The sequence below is a fragment of the Myxine glutinosa genome, chromosome 8, assembly GCF_964187855.1.
Source record: "Myxine glutinosa chromosome 8, kmMyxGlut1.1, whole genome shotgun sequence".
Lineage (NCBI taxonomy): Eukaryota > Metazoa > Chordata > Myxini > Myxiniformes > Myxinidae > Myxine > Myxine glutinosa.
Window position 1 is genome coordinate 114818881 of NC_136268.1, and position 17873 is coordinate 114836753.

Here is a 17873-nt window from a genome sequence, read left to right on the forward strand (position 1 = left end):
TTTCAATAGCTTTCTTCCTTGTGCCTAGATACACCCAAACGCCAGATTAGAAGTTGGTACTTCGCTTATTTTTCAAGATATTTCGCTCACAATGTTCAGACGTATATATGGTGGCGGCCATCTTGGATTTTGACGTGGCGACCCAATTTTCAATAACATTCTCCCTTATGCCGAGATACACCCACACACCAAATTAGAAGTTGGTACTTCGCTTATTTTTCAATATATTCATCTCACAAGGTTCAGACATACATGGCGGCGGCCATCTTGGATTTTGACGTGGCGACCCAATTTTAAACAGCGTTCTTGCTTGTGCCTAGATACACCCACACACCAGATTAGAAATTGGTACTTCGCTTATTTTTCAAGATATTTCGCTCACAAGGTTCAGACATATATATGGTGGCGGCCATCTTGGATTTTGACGTGGCGACCCAATTTTCAAGAGCTTTCTTCCTTATGCCGAGATACACCCACACTCCAGATTAGAAGTTGGTACTTCGCTTATTTTTCGAGATATTTCGCTCACAAGGTTCAGACATATATATGGTGGCGGCCATCTTGGATTTTGACGTGGCGACCCAATTTTCAATAGCGTTCTTCCTTATGCCGAGATACATCCACACACCAGATTAGAAGTTGGTACTTCGCTTATTTTTTAAGATATTCATCTCACATTGTTCAGACGTACATGGCGGCGGCCATCTTGGATTTTGACGTGGCGACCCAATTTTCAATAGCGTTCTTCCTTATTCCTAGATACACCCACACAACAGATTAGAAGTTGGTACTTCGCTTATTTTTTAAGATATTCATCTCACATTGTTCAGACATACATGGCGGCGGCCATCTTGGATTTTGACGTGGCGACCCAATTTTCAATAGCGTTCTTCCTTATTCCTAGATACACCCACACAACAGATTAGAAGTTGGTACTTCGCTTATTTTTCAAGATATTCAGCTCACAAGGTTCAGACATACATGGCATCAGACATACACGGCGGCGGCCATCTTGGATTTTGACGTGGGTTGCACCCACACACCAAATTCGAATGCGGTCCTTCACGCACGCACGCCCGCACGCACCCGCACCAACGGACAGACGGAGGAGAAAACCATAGTCCCCCTTTCGCTCCGCTGTGCGACGGGGGACAAAAACGGTATAGGTAAAAAAAACAAAGAAATGGCAGGTCAAAGTTGTATCAATCTTTTTGGAACACCCTGAATCCTCAAAAAGTTATGGACGGATTCGTACGAATCATGGTGGACAGGTTGAGTGTGGGACAAGGTGGAATGAATTCGATCTTGGTGCAGATCTTGATCTGCATCTGGATCCAAATACAAGAATTGCTTCAATTTTTAAGTTGTTCTTCAGCATTGGGGATGGGTTAAAAAATGGCATGGAGTATAATAATGGGGTGGGGTCTTTTTATGCTCATTACCTGATCCTGGGTATGCCCAGCACGTATGCAAGACTTCATGAACATTGGTCAATCGGTGTGGAATTGTATACAAATCAAAGAAGTGTCTTTACAGTGACACACACAATGACACACACATACACGCACACATACACACAGACACATACACACACCTCGCTCATATATATGTGTGTGTGTGTGTGTGTGTGTGTATATATATATATATAATTATATACACTGCATAATACGTCTCGTACAATTTATCACGGTAAGTACAAGACACAGGTACAAGTACAAACTAGAACGGGCACTCGGTAGAGCGCATACCTTCGCCGCAGCTACTGTTCTGTACTTGGCATGGGAGTGTAGGGAACAGAACAGTGAACAGTTTGGTGCTGATTTCATGCAAATCGGATAAGAATTGACCGAGTTATGACAAAAAACGCACATTTTGCAAGGTCGTGACCCCCCTGACCTTTGACCCCCAACCGCTAACAAGGGTAATGTCTTCACTGGGTCATGTCGTATATCACAAGATCGGGCATTGAATTCTGAACATTTTGGCATTAGTTGCATGCCAATTGGATAAAAATTGACCGCGCTATGGTAAAAATACGATTTTGACCTTTTCGTGACCTTGACCTTGACCTTTGACCCGATTGCTCCCAAAATCTAATCAAATGTGTCCCGTATAATAACCAATCATCCCACCAAATTTCATGCAATTCGGTTGAATACTTTTTGAGTTATGCGAATAACATACACACACACACACACACAGACATACAAATAAATACACAGCGATCAAAACATAACCTTCCGCTTTTGCGAAGGTAATAAATACACAGCGATCAAAACATAACCTTCCGCTTTTGCGAAGGTAATTAACCTGAAATTGCAGACAGAATTATTTATTTTATCTGAGAAGCTAAACGAATCTTCTTCTTCTTTAGTACCTCAAACTTTATGTGAAATGCGATCGATTTTTAAAAATCAGAATTTGAGCAAATCTGTTTCATTCGTCTGTTAATATGCCTCCCCGATTGACAAATCTGCAATTTGAATTTCATTTGAGGTTGAAATGATTGCGGGAGATCGCGTTATAGTGATGACGTCTTGGATGGACATCCTCTTCTTCAGTCGCTCATAACTTTGAGTGAAATACGATCGAGTTAAAAATAGTCAGAATTTGAGCAAATCTGTTTCATTCGTTTGTTAATATGCCTCATCTCTTGACAAATCTGTAATTATAATTTTTTTTGAGGTTGAAATGATCGCGGGAGATCGCGTTATAGTGATGACGTCCTGGATGGACATCTTCTTCTTCAGTCGCGCATAACTTTGAGTGAAATACGATCGAGTTAAAAATAGTCAGAATTTGAGCAAATCTGTTTCATTCGTTTGTTAATATGCCTCATCTATTGTCAAATCTGCAATTATAATTTTTTTTGAGGTTGAAATGATCGCGGGAGATCGCGTTATAGTGATGACGTCCTGGATGGACATCTTCTTCTTCAGTCGCTCATAACTTTGAGTGAAATACGATCGAGTTAAAAATAGTCAGAATTTGAGCAAATCTGTTTCCCAAAATCTAATCAAATGTGTCCCGTATAATAACCAATCATCCCACCAAATTTCATGCAATTCGGTTGAATACTTTTTGAGTTATGCGATTAACATACACACACACAGACATACAAATAAATACACAGCGATCAAAACATAACCTTCCGCTTTTGCGAAGGTAAATATGCCTCCCCGATTGACAAATCTGCAATTTGAATTTCATTTGAGGTTGAAATGATTGCGGGAGATCGCGTTATAGTGATGACGTCTTGGATGGACATCCTCTTCTTCAGTCGCTCATAACTTTGAGTGAAATACGATCGAGTTAAAAATAGTCAGAATTTGAGCAAATCTGTTTCATTCGTTTGTTAATATGCCTCATCTCTTGACAAATCTGTAATTATAATTTTTTTTGAGGTTGAAATGATCGCGGGAGATTGCGTTATAGTGATGACGTCCTGGATGGACATCTTCTTCTTCAGTCGCGCATAACTTTGAGTGAAATACGATCGAGTTAAAAATAGTCAGAATTTGAGCAAATCTGTTTCATTCGTTTGTTAATATGCCTCATCTATTGTCAAATCTGCAATTATAATTTTTTTTGAGGTTGAAATGATCGCGGGAGATCGCGTTATAGTGATGACGTCCTGGATGGACATCTTCTTCTTCAGTCGCTCATAACTTTGAGTGAAATACGATCGAGTTAAAAATAGTCAGAATTTGAGCAAATCTGTTTCCCAAAATCTAATCAAATGTGTCCCGTATAATAACCAATCATCCCACCAAATTTCATGCAATTCGGTTGAATACTTTTTGAGTTATGCGATTAACATACACACACACAGACATACAAATAAATACACAGCGATCAAAACATAACCTTCCGCTTTTGCGAAGGTAAAAATACACGTAAAACTTTTAAGTAGGGGACATCAGATGGCCCTATTATTGGCGAATGTTCTGAGATGCTGTATTTCTGAGATCTGATCAGGGGCATAACAATCCCACAAGAGCCGATCAATATAAGTCCTGGTTTGTCCTTGACCATGACACAACCGCTGTTTGGGACGCCAGGTCGACATTGGATTGGTTGAATGCAATACCCTTCAGATCGAATACGTCCTGCTCGTCGCAGTCTCTGTGCTCGCAACACTCGGCTTCGTGATTTGAGCTTGGCACGCTGGTCGAGCTCCTCATTAGTGATACACGTTGGCCAGTATATCATGAGGACCGTTCTAAGTAGGTGTGAGTGTGCAGCATCAATTTCATGCTGAAACATCTCGGTCAATGGCCAAGTGTCCACATTGTTGAACAATAGTGTTTCTATGGTGGCATGAATTATATTGCTTCTAATCTGGTGAGGCAAAGTCCACTGAATTTCGACACAGCAACGCTGCCCAGACCAGTTTGCAACATCGCCGGAAGTCATCATGCGGACTAGGAATTGAGCCACCAAGTAAACAAAGTGAGTTCAGCATGGCAGTGTGCTCACAGCTCCATATTCATTGCTGTAGGTAATTTGTATATCCAGGTCCAATGGAATAGTCAGTACCTCTGTCTTGGTGATGTTGATGTGCAGTCCGACTTTGGCTGCTGCTTGCATCAGGTTAATAAACTTGTGTTGCCCACCAACAACTGAGGATGAAAGAAGGGCTAAGTCATCTGTATATCCAAAGACTGACAATCTCTTCTCTGAGTGGTGACAACTCATTCTTCTGCACAGCTGAAAACCATCCTCCTCAGTTGGGATGGCGGTATGAAGCACCCATTCAAGGAGGCCAAAGAGAAAACAAGCCAAAGCAGCTCCCTGAAGTAGCCTGGAGGTTGGGTCAAACATCTCCGTTAGCCCGTCTGATGTAATATCAGGGGTCTTCGTGTTGTGGTACAAAGGAGTGATGCCATTTTTGAGCTTGAGGAACGTTATACAAACTTAGGATCTCAGGAATGCACACTCACGACACACTATCGAAAGCTTTGTGGAAATCAACAAAAATCACCACTGTCAGTCTGATGCCCTGGATTTATGTGTTTCAGCAGCACTTTATCATATAGTTTTGCTGCACTAGACATCAGCAATATCACACGATGCTCCTCCTTCTTAGTCAGGTTCACCATGTTTTTTCGTTCAAAATTTTTGGAGATTAGCAAAACTGTACATTTTTGGAATATTCAGAGCATGAGGAATACCAAAAATTAATGTTGGCATTTGCGTAGACGCCTTTGCGAAAATGACACTCAGGACAGTGATGAAGATCTGTAAAAGCATATTCCTGAACGGTATAGACCTCGTAGATCCTGTGTATAGGACTTATAGTTCAATCTGATACTAACAAGGCTGCTTTCTTGCTTTATAAACCCAAACCTATAACTTCAAAGGACTTGCAATATCATGTATTATGTAATACAGTTATATCACAAATTTAAAGACAATGGTTTTTAATTACCTTTGTTTGTTGCTTTTCTTTAATCCTGAGCACTATTTTGAGGCCTTTATTGGATTCCTTGACCCAGAAAACATAGGATTAGCATATTTAATTAAGTTTATAGGTTGACTAGAAGCCGAGATAGGGCAAAATATGTATTTTATGGCGGCCATTTTGAAAATCCAAAATCTTTGTCTGTGCAAATGCCAACATTGATTTTCGGATTCTCCATGCTCTGATGATTCCAAAAGTTTACAGGTTTGCTAATCTTCCAAAATTTTGAACGAAATTATATTTGTTAATATAGTGAACCTGACTATCTTGGCCACGCCCAGTTACTCTGGGATTCCCATAATTTGTAATGTTCTCCACTCATCGGGGATCCATTCCGTTCAAAAAGTTGTTCATGATTTGAACCATTCTTCCAGCAATTGAAGGAATTCGAAAGACTCCAACTGGAATTTCATCAAGGCTGGTGGCTTTCTCACCTGAAGTATCATGAGCGATCTTCAGCATCTCTTCAAGTGAGATTGCAGTGTAATTGAAGTCAGCAGGAGATGAAAGTCTGACGTCCTCAGTTGGCCTGCCTTTTACATCCAACAAGAGTGATAAGGTGGGATTCTGATTTCCTAAAAACGGTGTTCGCAGAGATAAGATCGTGGTGTGCAAAATCACAAGAGAGTAGCTCTGTGCACGCGGGTGGATGAACGGCGCTCATGCGGATTTTCTCAGAGTTGCATCCGATCACTAAATGGGCGAAAAGTTGATTATACATTGGACATAATTGACTGAATAGTTTGTGGTTATATTATTTTTACTTCCGGTGGGTGTGCAAACCAGCTCCTCTGAGCCTACACACCACCCGTTTGCGCAAGCTATGCACAAAAATGCACATAACTCAAATTTGGGTGAATATCGATATTTGTAGTCCTCGTGTACTCAAGAGCTTTTAAATGAGGTATCATTCAGCATTATGCATGCTGTAGTTATGACATTTTCCCCGTTCAGGCACAATCGCATAACTTGCATTCATATAGGTATATATTGCCACGGCATACAGCGCCCGTTAACACGGGTCATCTGCACCAGGATATTTCGTTCCGCGAATGACCAAACTGTTTCTTACTACCTACTGCGTTCACTTTAATTTACAACTTTACTGTCCCCAAGGGCGCCCAAATTAACCGAAATTTATATACGCACATGAGGCAGATGGATGAAACAGGTGTCTTACCTTTTTAAAGGTTTATTTATTTTTAAAAAAATGGGGAGAAGGTAGATGGGACGAGCAGTTCAGAACATACCATGCAAATCAAAAGACACAAAAAGGGAAATGGGCGCACACAAGCTTATGTACAAGGACGACAAATAAACAAGAAGACGTCATGCAGAGCATGATACATGCAAAATCTACCTACTCCTCCCCCCCCCCCCCCCCAAACGGTTTACATTGATCCATCAAATTGTCCATTTTGTCAAGATTAAAATTGACAATCTTGATCAAAGCTCGAGTTATTAGGATGAAAAGTGACGATTTTTCAGATGAAAATAGATGATTTTAGAAGTTTGACCTGAAGTTGACCTTTGACATTTTGACCTCAAAAACAGTTGGTTTACTATAATTTAGTGACTCAATATACAAATGCTGTTCAATGTTCAAGTCAACCGGATGGAAAATGGCGATTTTAGAATCTTGACCTCCAGATGACCTTTGACCTCAATCAATAGACTTCTCAATTGTGAAGACCTCTACAACTTGGTGAAGTTTCATGACGATTGGTTTAGAATTGTGACCTGTAGGTGAGTGACAAACAAACAGACAGACAGAATAACAAATGCAACCAACCAATGTATTTGAAAAATTTTCGATTTTCCAAGTAATTAAGGCTAACTCACAATAGGAGGCACAGATCGCACTTATACAAACAACTGATACCTGTGTGAAAAACCATTTGGGTTGGGTTTAAACGTCTAAAAAACCGGATTGCAACACAAAATATCCAGTTTGGGCAAACACATAATATTAATTGACAAGCAATCAGACAGATTGCAACACAAACTGTAACTGTTGCAAACTGCAACTGTTCTCGTTTTAGGGGTTTATAGCAGAGCAGTTAAGAGGAAGCATCGTTCATTTTTTCAGGAAAGCACCAAATTTGGCACAGATGTGGTATGGACCTATACAATTGTTTTCCTGAGGGGCGCCCAAAAATTCAGAACCCCTGGTGGCCGCCATATTGAATTTCAACATGACCGCCCTCTGTGACCTATTTCCCTCAATAACTTCTATACTATGAGTGGCCTTGGTCTTGTATTGTGGGCTTGGCAATAGCACACTACTTTACCTACCAGTCACACGGTGTGGAGGAACTCTGGATTGCCATTGGCACTGGTAAAAGCTACCGCAACCTTGCCATCCATAAAATTGCCACCGGCCTTGGCCGCAGGAAGTCCGAGTCTTTGCCATTATTTCATGCCTTCACTGGCTGCGACACAGTGTCATTTTTTGCCCAAATTGGGAAAAAGACAGCCTGGAAGGCTTGGGAGGCATACCCCAGCATCACGCAGACCTTTCATGCTCTCGCTTATAGGCCGTCTGTGGACGCTATTACTATGGAACTACAGAGCATAGAAAGATATGTTGCCATCCTCTATGACTGGACTACCGAGATAAAGACAGTGAATGACATGTGCCGACACTTGTTCACGAAGAAGGCAAGAACAATTGATCACATTCCCCCAACAGCAGACGCCTTCGAACAACACCTAAAGCGTGCATGTTTTCAGGCTGGACACGTATGGAGTCAGGCACTTGTGCCCTACCCAGAACTTCCATCACCAGCTGATTGGGGCTGGATGAAAACAGGGACTTCTTGGACACCAATTTGGACCACAATACCACTGATACAGACAGGGGGCATGTTCAGAGCTTACAAGCTGCCATTGTAAGTCGGCCTGTAAAGGCAACTGTAAATGCTCCAGGGCAAATCTGCCCTGCACATCACTGTGTGACTGCGATGGACAGTGCTTGTAGTACTACGCGTCTGTGCGAGAGCCTCCACCTTTCAAGTGCCCACAATATTTTAAGTTAAAACTGCAACTGTGTGTAACTTTGATTAATTAATACCATTTCATTGTTATCAGAGACCAATAAAACAATGTGTATCACTTGGAATTGAAATTTTACCTAAAATACTATGAGAGATTCAAGGAAAATGGAAACACCATGGCGGCCATCTTGAAATTAAAGATGATGGATGCCAATCTATATGCAATTGATCCCATTGGATTCAGAGACCATGAAAACATTGGGTAAGACACTGGAACTGTGGTGTTATCGCTCATAGTATTGTTGCGAATATGGAATTTGGCCTCCATATCCGCTTGTAAATATTCCCCTATTTTCTCCAATACTCCCCAACTTTCCCCAATCCCCCATTCCCTAGTCCCATTGCATGTAAATAACAATCAGTAGAGCCGACCTTCCCCTTATTCCCCCATTAAATGTCGTGCCCAGGTCCACCGCACCACACGTAGCCAACTTTCGGACATCTTCCTAGTTATTCTTAATCTATGTCAGTTAAGGCCTCGTTTCCATTAATTATGACTCTTCGTTGCACCAGAATGTGATTATATGGCATCAGTAGTGAGTTTAGGACCTTTCCCATACCTCCTTCCATCTTCTTCCCCAACAATTACAACAACAACAGAGGAGATGGCGGCGGAGCGGGGGAGGATGCGTCCTCCCACCGGCTCGATTAGCTCCAGACCATGCGCTCCACGGGGTTACCACGAAGGGGCTCCTTGTCAGCTCCTCGTCAAGGGCGGAGCCTGGTAAACCCCCCGCACGCACCCAATGAGAAGCAACGTGCCGATTCCACGAGGCGGAGCTAACGAGCCGAGGGCGTGTCACTCCCCGCCGGATATACGCGGCCCCGCGCCGGATGTGACGTCAGATGCGCCTCAGCTTGGAGAAGGAAAGCCACCTGCGAGCGCTGAGTGAGATGCGCCCCCAGCTTGAGCAGACAAGACGCCATCCGAGCGCTGCGACCTCCCCGCATCTTTGGACCGGACCGGACCGTACTGGACCCTGCTTTGAGCCAAGAGTGCACCTTGAGCCATCGCTACCCGCCTGTCCTTTTCATCAACCCCCGTGTGAGTCAGCCTTGTCCCGTTTGTCTGTCGTCTGTCCGGGGTTAATATAAGAGTGTGTCTAAGTGCTTGTCTTTCTATGCTGTCCCTCTTGTAGTTGTAATCTAACCTTCCGCCTTAATATAACCTCCTCCGGAGGTCTTGAGAACTGAACCCCTGGTGTCGTATTGTGTTATTGTAATCCAGCCGGGTGTCTTCTTTTTCTTATTGAGCCAGCATCGCGCGGCTTCGTCAACGTTCGAGTACAATCGGGTAATTTGTGCGGACACGACGGCCATTCCGCTCGGCCCACCTTAACATCAAAGTCGTGTCTGTAACAATTGGTGTCGAGGAGTGAGATTCGGACCCGGGACTAAATTAGTTAGGCCCAAATTTTGGGAGGGAAAATCGAGCCGGAGCGCGGTTACTGCGCTCGACGAAATTATAACAGCAAAATTTGGATTGGTGTTACGAAACTCGAATTTTGAAAGTCGCGCTATGGCGGATCAAGACGGCTGGGGTCCGGTAGGGGAGAGTGAAGCAGGGTCGGTCCAGGACCAAATTGAGGGACGCGAGGAGAGCGAAGCAGTGAGGGCGGCAGGGTCGCAAAATAGCGTTGTCACGCACGAGGTGGCCACGGCGTCCACGCCCGCGGCAGCGCCCCTGGTGGATTCGAACCTTTTCCTCCTGCAAATGAGGGCCCTTATGGAACAAATGGTGGGAATGAGGGCTGATAGTGAGCGGTTGGGAAACCAAATGGGGGTAATGGGGAACCGGATGGATGCTCAGAGTGAGCAATTGGGGGTAATGGGGAACCGGATGGATGCTCAGGGTGAGCGATTGGAGGGCCAAATGGGGGTAATGAGGGACGAAGCGAGGGGTACCAGTGAGGGATTAGACAATAATTTTAAGGGATTAGACAATAATTTTAAGGGATTAGACATGAAATTTGGGAAATTAGACGATAGATTAGGGGAAATACAGGAGGGGTTAACGGGGGTAGAAAACAGAATGGCCGCTCAAGAGAATCAAATGGAAGGGATGCAAAAAGGGTTAGAGGGGTTAGAAAACACCATGGAAGGCAAATTGAGGGACATGAGGGACCAAGCGGAAAGGGAAGTTAACCAAATGGGGCAGCAGATAGAGGGGGTCAGAATGGGGGTAGAAACCAAACTGGATGCTCACAGGGAGGAAATGGAGCAGATGAGGGTGGCATCTGGGCAGGAGATGCAAGTGATGGGAGAAGAGATCAGAAGAGGTGTGAGTGAGGAGTGCGCGAGGAGGTGAGGCACTGTGAGGAGCACATGGAAAAGGAGGTGAGAAAGGGGACTGTAAAGTTACAAGGGGGCATAGAGGACCTGACGCAGGAGGTGGAGCAGCTGACGGTGGGACAGACGGAGTTAGTGGAGCAGGTTCAAAGGAACACTGCGGTATTAGGAGGTTTAAAGGCGACACAGAAAGAACTAAAAGATGACTTGGTAGCGACGAAGAGGGAATGTCAGATGGTACGTGAGGGACTGACAACGAGGTTGGACGAGGTGATAGAGGTAATGGAGACGAAGGACCGGCAGGTGAGGACGCACATGGAAACGGTCAAGGTAGCCTTGGAGGACGAGCTTGAGGAGACGTACCGGGGAATAAAAGAGGTGAGGCACAAATTAGAAGAAGTGGAAGAAGGGGTGAGCGAAATTAAGAAGCGACGGAGAGGGGATAACAAAGAGATAAAAGAGGAGATAAAAGAATTGGTCCAAAGTCTGTGTTTGGATCGTGATGTGCTCATTAACCGGATGAGGGATTCGCAGGTGATGGAGGAGAAGCGAAGAGGAAGAGGACCCGGTGTAAGTGGTGACCAATATGGTCGTGCGTATGATGCGCCAGGGGATTTAAGAAGCTTGGGGGTCGAGATAGACCCGGGTGTTCGTGAGAGGCCGTTGGTGAAGTGTGCGACAGGTCTGGTGTGCGAAAATGGAGGTGTGCAAGAAAGTCCGACTCTGGGGTGTGTGAGGAAAAAGTGCGTGCCAAGGAGTGAGTGTGCTGGCGAGAATGAGTCGGTCGTAGCGCGTGTGCGAGGGAGCACATGGAAGCGCGGTGTGGTGAGTGTTACAGAGGGTGTGACGGGAGAGTGTGCGCAGGAGTGTGCGCGAGAAAGGTGTGTGACGGACAGGTGCATGAGGAAAGAGTGCGCTGTCAGAAGCAAGGAAGAGTGTCCACCTGTGGTGAGTGTTACAGAGGGTGTAACAGGAGAGTGTGCGCGAGAAAGGTGTGTGACGGACAGGTGCATGGGGAAAGAGTGCGCTGTCAAGAGTAAGGGTGAGTGCGCTGTCAGGAATGGAGGTGGAAGTAGTGAGAGTGACATGGAGCGTGAGTTAGTTGTGACAGGTGAGCGAGGATGTACACCTGGGATGGAAGGATGCACACCTGGAATGGTAGAGCGTGAGTGGGAATGCACGCTGGAGTTGGTGGTGAGGCACGTGGTTGGGTGTGCGAATGAGGGCACACCTGTGATTGTCACAGAGGAGGTGACCGAGGAGGGGGTGCGAAGAGGTGTTTTGGTGAGGTGTGCGACCAACGAATGTGTGCCAAGGTGTTCGGTGGTCAGGTGTGTGACCAAGGCTGTGAGTGGAATGGGTGTACCTGGGTGTGTAAGGAAAGGTACGAGGAGCATGGGCACAGCTGGATGTGTGAGCAAGGAACGGGCTGCGGGGTGTAAGCATGCAGGTGAAGCATCGACATTAAACGGGTTAGAGGTTAGGTCGACTTTTAGCCGAATCAGGCCCTCAGTGCGTGCTGGGCCTCGCTTTGAACGGCCGCGTCCGTGCTCCACTAGGCGGAGCTGGCAGCCCGATAGGAAGGGTCGTTATGGCGACCACGTTTTGTTGAGACGTGCCGGCAGGTCGAGATCGGGACATTGGATGGCTCCACGCCGAGGTGATGCGTGGGATCTCGGCCCGGGTAAGCCCCCGTCCCTGCACCGAGTGCCGGACGCATCCAGCCGCTGGCACAAAACAACCAGCATCCATTGCTTGGCTTTACGAAGCCGGGCTTTGGACAGGGATTGGCGCACCGAGAGGTATTAGTGAGTCGACTGGGTGATGAGGTTAGTGTTTTGGACCCAAAATTGGAGAAAAATAAAATTTTCTGATTGGCAAGGGATTGGCAGTAGTGATTGGCAGATGATGGGCAGTGATTGGCAAATTTTTAATTTGTTGAAATTTGATGTGCAAAATTGGTAGGGAGAGACCCCCGATGTGGTGGGATGGCAAATCCACCATCCCTCACAGGTGGGGGGGCAAAGGAGCAATAGTTTATGGGGTGTATGGCAGTGAAAACTAGCCCGGGTGGGTTAGGTTATATTGATAGGGCCCTAGAAGATGACAGTAGGTAACGTTAAGTTTAGTTAGTGACTGATACCTGTAGTGGGGACGCAGGTAGATTAGTGTGGATGATAATGACGTGGGAGCGCAATAGTTTAAAGGGACGACTGGGAAGCGCAAGTTTCAGAAGGGAGTAGTTAGATGAGATGATGCCGTGTGTGTGTGAGGATGGAACAGGTGTGATTGCACAGGTGTGCAACTGGACAGGTGTGTGGAGCAGTGTATGAGTAGTGAGTGTTGTGGATCAGCGCGAATGCGCTTGGGGAGAGAAGGGTGCAGGTGGCACCAGGTGTGAGAGCACAGGTGTGCAAATACAGGTGTGTGGAGAGAGTTGGAGTAAGTGGTACGGAGTGGTGTGCATGGTGTGAAGGTGTGAACGGGGGAAGAGTGGACCCCCATCACGGATACCCGGGGCGGGTAGTGTAAGTGTTAGGTAGAGGGTACAGGTAAATTGTGGTTGGATATTGGCACTTGTGGTGCGGTTGCAGAATGGTGTTGTGAATGGGTGCATTAGTGTTGTGGAAATGGCTGGGCGTGTAGCCTGTTAGTGCGTGTAGTTGGTTGGGCACTCCACCACTGTGAGGATGTCGGCCAGGTGAGGCCGCAGGTGGGCTCTGGGAGCCGGTAGAGTTGTGGATGGGGCCCGAGGATCCGGAGGACGGACCCGGGTAGCCCAGTGCCAGAGAGGGCACCGAGTGGGGAGAGTGCCAGAGGGCCTTCCCCAAGTAGTTAGGTTAGGGCAAGGAGCAGGTAAGCTCGGAGGCAACTGCAGTGGTGGAGGTGTGCAGGTGGGTAGACCCACTGGGAGAGGTACACGCCGCAGCCTAGAAATTGTGCGAGGGCACCGGGAGATGAATCGGGGGAGTGAGACCCCAAATTGAAGAGCACCACAGTTTGGCCAATGGGAATTGGTTTTTAGAACCCATAGTGTAAGAGGGCCAATGGTTTGGCCGGAGAGAGACCCCGGGTGGTGTAAAGTTGTTAAAGTCACTTAGGAAATAGTTAGGATTGATGAACCTGTCGCACCATACGCAGCCACTTACCTGTGGTGATGATGATGACTCCACACCTGTGTTTTCTTTGTTTTGTTGCAGGAGATGAATCGCTGTGTGGATTTGTGAGACGCATCACGACGTGGATGAGACATTGGGGTGATTCCATCTCTCCCTCCTTAGGAGGGACTGATGATGAATTGGTGATGGCAAATTTTGATGTGCAGTTGGAGATGGCAAATTTTGATGAGAGTTGAAAATGGCAAATTTGATTGGTTAGGAGGGAGAGAAGACGAATTTGGTTTATGGGAGGAACGGGGAAGACAGTAGGGATGTTTGTCGATTTGTAAAGTAGATGTTTATGGGTAGTGTTGTGTTTTGTGGATGCAGTAAGGGGTAAGGGAGGGGCCATGTAGGTTACCTGGTGGGGGGGGGGCGTACGATAGGAACGTACCTGTCTCACCTGGTTCCCATGTGCCCCCAGTGTGCATCACCTTACATTGCGTGCACTTTTGCGCCCTTACCACCTTACTCACTTGTTTCTTCTTTTGTCTCCCACCTCCGAGGATCTGGCTTTGGGGTAGAGAGAGAGGAGAGAGAGGTGCTGGCTGCGCAGTTGTGGGCCTGCACTTTCGCTGTTTGCTGCCGGGATCGATACACCATATGGACCGCAATGTTTGTGGCCACCCACAATGGACCGCAGTTCGTTTGCGGCCAAGCACCACCCGGGGATGGACCTATGGGTCAACGTGGCACCTATGCCATACAGGTGAACCACTTTTAGTTACCACCAAGTGCACCACAAGAAGAGCAAGAGACACCTGCAGGGTTAGGGGTTGTCGAATTTATTTTTATACCAATGAACAATGGTGACTGCACCGGATGGTGCTGACTGTGTGGTGGGGTGGTGCTTTTGATGCTGGGAAAGGGTGCTCTGTACGTTATTAAAGGCCGTCGGCCACAGAGCACTCGTGGGTTGGTGTATCGATGCTGGCAAGCGCGCTCTCTCTATGCATAACATCTGCATGTGTTCCTCCAAAAACAGGTCCTGGATCGTAGTGTAGATATCAGCGTAATCTTGTAAATAATGCTCCCTACCGGCTGTATGTGTAGTTTGAGAATTCTTTCCGGATTCGGTTATCCTGTGGGTGTGTTTCTGTGAGGAGAAGGGTGCAACGTCGCAGGGGGACATATTTACTCATTTGTGAATATCTGTAAAACTGTCGCACTCAGGGTAGAGTTAATAGTAGAGGGAACTACATTGCGTGCCACACTAAAGTAGGTAAAAATTTATCGGGTCGGGACGCCCCGAGGGTAGAGAAGGGTGCAATGTTGCGAATATGGAATTTGGCCTCCATATCCGCTTGTAAATATTCCCCTATTTTCTCCAATACTCCCCAACTTTCCCCAATCCCCCATTCCCTAGTCCCATTGCATGTAAATAACAATCAGTAGAGCCGACCTTCCCCTTATTCCCCCATTAAATGTCGTGCCCAGGTCCACCGCACCACACGTAGCCAACTTTCGGACATCTTCCTAGTTATTCTTAATCTATGTCAGTTAAGGCCTCGTTTCCATTAATTATGACTCTTCGTTGCACCAGAATGTGATTATATGGCATCAGTAGTGAGTTTAGGACCTTTCCCATACCTCCTTCCATCTTCTTCCCCAACAATTACAACAACAACAGAGGAGATGGCGGCGGAGCGGGGGAGGATGCGTCCTCCCACCGGCTCGATTAGCTCCAGACCATGCGCTCCACGGGGTTACCACGAAGGGGCTCCTTGTCAGCTCCTCGTCAAGGGCGGAGCCTGGTAAACCCCCCGCACGCACCCAATGAGAAGCAACGTGCCGATTCCACGAGGCGGAGCTAACGAGCCGAGGGCGTGTCACTCCCCGCCGGATATACGCGGCCCCGCGCCGGATGTGACGTCAGATGCGCCTCAGCTTGGAGAAGGAAAGCCACCTGCGAGCGCTGAGTGAGATGCGCCCCCAGCTTGAGCAGACAAGACGCCATCCGAGCGCTGCGACCTCCCCGCATCTTTGGACCGGACCGGACCGTACTGGACCCTGCTTTGAGCCAAGAGTGCACCTTGAGCCATCGCTACCCGCCTGTCCTTTTCATCAACCCCCGTGTGAGTCAGCCTTGTCCCGTTTGTCTGTCGTCTGTCCGGGGTTAATATAAGAGTGTGTCTAAGTGCTTGTCTTTCTATGCTGTCCCTCTTGTAGTTGTAATCTAACCTTCCGCCTTAATATAACCTCCTCCGGAGGTCTTGAGAACTGAACCCCTGGTGTCGTATTGTGTTATTGTAATCCAGCCGGGTGTCTTCTTTTTCTTATTGAGCCAGCATCGCGCGGCTTCGTCAACGTTCGAGTACAATCGGGTAATTTGTGCGGACACGACGGCCATTCCGCTCGGCCCACCTTAACATCAAAGTCGTGTCTGTAACAGTATAGAAGTTATTGAGGGAAATAGGTCACAGAGGGCGGTCATGTTGAAATTCAATATGGCGGCCACCAGGGGTTCTGAATTTTTGGGTGCCCCTCAGGAAAACAATTGTATAGGTCCATACTACATCTGTGCCAAATTTGGTGCTTTCCTGAAAAAACGAACGATACGCCCTATTTTTCGGTCTTAACTGCCTAAGTATTAGAGGATGGGAGGTAATCAGTGTTGAAAAATTCTCAATTACTCGTATCGCTTTGGTACGTAATTTATAGACACACTGAGGAGTAAATAATTGTCAAAAGCACGAAGTATTTAATTGTCAAATATAATAATTATTGTCAAAGCAATATTTTCCACCTAGACAGGCTGGACACACCAAGAAAACCTTAATAGTTTTTCAACACCCCCTAGTGGCAAAAATGCCAACGTCTGTTTTTCATTTATAAATCTGTAATTTGATCAAATTGTTTTGAACATCATTGATATGTGAGCGGGAAGCAAATTATAATTAAGACATCACAATAACATTGTCATCATGAATTATTGTTGAACTCGATTATAGAGGCAACTGAACATTTCCTTTTTTCCTGCATATATAATTGATTGCAGCAATAAGTTTGTGCAAAGCTAAATTATTTGAATTTGATTTGCTGAAACATTAATTGGGAGTTTCTTTGCGTTTTCAAAATTGGACATAATCCTCAATCTGGGGTCCTGAAGAATTATGTAGGTTAGATCAACAACAAAGTACATGAGGAGAATGATGTAACATTCGGATTCGGGATGTGATATCCTATAAACATTTCTTATCAACAACATGTGACATCATCTCTCACCCCCCCCCCCCCCCCCCCAGAAAAAAAATCCTCTACCTTAACTTTACCTTTACCTTGCCGATATTTCCACATGAACTTCGATCTTTATGAAACTCAACTCAACTGTCACTGTGGTGTTTCACATGCAAGGCGATACATCCTTTGTTTTCACGAAGAGTAGGCGAGTCATCGGCCACACCTTAAACAAGTTATAGATTCTTGCTCAAACTCTCTCACAAACCCACACGAGTATGCCAATAACCCAGCATACGTTTTTTGGGGGGGGGGGGGGGGCACAGAAGGAGGATTCACGTCACAGTCCCTATCAGGCTTTTGCCTGCAAATCCTCCTCCAACGTAAGACTTACCTATCAAATATCATCATTATGAACGTGGTAACATTGAAGTAATTTACCTTATGGGATTTGCTGATATGGGGCGTGAACTGTGACGCACTGCTCCATTAAGCGAAGAGGTTTAATACATTATTAAGCTGACTGGGTTTGCACAGTCACAAGTAAACGAATGTGTGGTATGTCACCCTGACAAGCCTATAAAAAGGCGAAACCATGGTTGGTGGCTCCACTCAACTTTACTTGTGACCTTCAGAATCCTAGGTCTTTAAAACAGACTCGAATGCGACATGCTTAATCCACCCGGGATGCAGGTGAAATGGTGCGAATGCGCACAGGGTGTTTAACGC